We start from the raw sequence: 2,556 nt of genomic DNA, 5'->3' as shown, positions 1-2,556 counted from the left end.
CCCCTTGGCCCCCAGTGTTCTGTAGAACTGGGCCCATTCTAGCCTCACCTGTTCCCTTTTGCCCTTTCCCCTGGCTAACTCCCACTGATCCCTTCAGGTCTCAGCTCGAGTATCACTTCCTCCAGGAAGCCTTCCCAGCTGCCCTATGGCTTCGTCTGTTTGCCGACGGAGTCCCAGCCCCAGGGCAGTGACCATGATCCGTCCTTCCAGCCCAAAGCCTGGTACCGGGCTGAGCCCCCGCAAGTGTCAGCTACGTGCCTGCACTGTGGAAGCCAAAGGCATTTCCAGGACCGATTAAGCCCTTCCCTCATTTCTCTATCAGAGGAAACGGATGCCCAAGGAGAAGGCATTGTGTGCTCCAGGTCGCACAGGGAGGTAGTGCCGGGGGTGACCGGCACCCACACTGCCCCCTCCATGGCTGGGGCGCGAGTGCTCAGCTCTCGGCCCCACTGCCGGGCCCCTGGGAAGTGGGGCCCTGCTCTGCTTTCCTCTCTCTTACCCATTAATAATGGGATTAAAAGCAAGTTGCCGCCAAGAGAGTAATTGACTTCAAAAAAAAAACCCAAACAATCAGGAACATTTTAAGAAAATGAAAACTTTAGCCATCAGCACTTTTTACTTAGACCCGAATTCATGAATTTTAACCAAATAAACACTGGCATGTTCGGTATTAATATATGTACAATTATGCAAAACCACTATTGTGGCTGTAATGAAAATTAGATTCTGCCTCCTCCAAGAGAGAGGCGTCCTCCTGTTTCCAGTGCTGTGACCTCAGATTGTCATTGCCATGGTAACGGGGCTGCCGTGGGAATCTGTGGGACAAGAGGCCGATCCTGTGGGGAGGGGAGGCTGGGCGAGCCAGGCTGGGCTCAGCCCTGTCCCTGAGCCTCACACGAGAGAGGACAAGTCACCGGTGGGAGGAGGTGGGATTGGCAAAACCAGCAAGTGCACAGTGCCCCCAGGTCACCCCTGTCCTCTCACTCTCCTTCTTAACTGCCCGTCCAGGGAGGCATCTTCCCTTTCATCTCTCAATAAATGTTTGCTGAACACGTACTATGTGCTAGGCCTGTGCTCGGTGCTGAGGATACAGCAGCAACAAGTCCCTGAGCTCATGGGCCTGTATCGCAAAGTGGGAGACAGATAATAAATAACAAACAGACGCTTGAGTGCCAGACATATCCGAGCCCGTGAGTGCCAGAAGGCAGTGGAGTAGGTAACGCCATGGAGCGACTTGCAGGGGAGCAGAGGGAGGAGATCTTTCCACCTGGGTGGACAAAGAAGGCCTTGCTGTGTGTGTGTGAGGTGGGGTGGGGCCGTCTGAGCCAGAGCCTGGAGGACGAAAGGAAGACAGCCACACAATGGCATGGGCACCTCTTCAGAGCGGAGTCCAGATAAAGTAGGACACACGGTTAAATTTGAATTTCAGATACACCAGAAATAAATTTTTTAGTGTAAGTATGTCTCATGCAATATTTGGGACATACTTACACTAAAAATTTATCCATGGTTTACCTGAAATGCAAATTTTTATTTGCTAAATCTGGCAAGCCTATCTAGGGGAGGCGACTTGCCCGGGCCGCCAGCAGCAGAGGTGGCCCACACTCGGCCCGTTCACATGGCCACCCCTCCTCGTCCTCTGGGGAGGCTGCTCACAGTCCCCCTGCTGCAATCTGTCCTCGCCCCAGCCCGGGGCGAGAAGGGGTCAACATGAAACACCATCTGATCCTGCCTCTGCCTACCTAACCCGGTTCCGAGGCCCCCTGGGGCTCCGAGGAGCTGCACGGAGGTCTGCAAGGCCCTGGGTGCTCTGGTCCCCACGCATCGACCAGCCTGACTTCCGGGCCGGCCTCCTCTTGCTCCCTCTGCTTGACTCGTGGTCCCTCAGCCTTCAAGCCTCAGCTTGGGCATCGAGCCGTGAGGAACCTTCCTGGAACTGCAGGTTTTCCCCACCCTCTGATGACTCTCAACTCCTCGCATTTTCTTTTCTTTTTATTAACTATGTAATTTTTTAAAATTGTGGTAAAATTTTAAAATATATATATAACACAAAATTGATCATTTTAACCATTTTTAAGTGCGCAGTTCAGTGGCATGAAGTACACTCGCATTGTCGTGCAACCATCGCCACCATCCATCTCCAGAACTTTCTCATCTTCCCAAACCGAAACGCGGTGCCAGTTATACAAACGTCTCCCCTCTCCGTATCCCCAGCCCCTGGCACCCACCATTCTTTCTGCCTCTGTGAATTTGACTCCTTCAGAGACCTCACTCACATAAGTGGAGTCACAATATTTGCCTTTGTACATCTGGCTGATTTCCCTGAGCAGAATGTCTTCGAGATTTATCCACATTGTAGCCTGTGTCCGAATTTCCTTCCTATTCAAGGCTGAAAACATTCCATTCTACGGATGGACCACATGTTCAGTTGTGGATGATGCCTGGGTCATTTCCGCTCACGGCTGTTGTGAGGAAGGCTGCTCTGAGCATGCGCGTACAGATGTCTCTGTCCAGACCCTGTTTGCACGTCTTTGGGGGAGTACCCAGAGGTGGAAT

This window comes from Pteropus vampyrus, unplaced genomic scaffold (assembly GCF_000151845.1).
Source record: "Pteropus vampyrus isolate Shadow unplaced genomic scaffold, Pvam_2.0 Scaffold145, whole genome shotgun sequence".
Classification (NCBI taxonomy): domain Eukaryota; kingdom Metazoa; phylum Chordata; class Mammalia; order Chiroptera; family Pteropodidae; genus Pteropus; species Pteropus vampyrus.
This window is presented reverse-complemented; position numbering follows the sequence as displayed.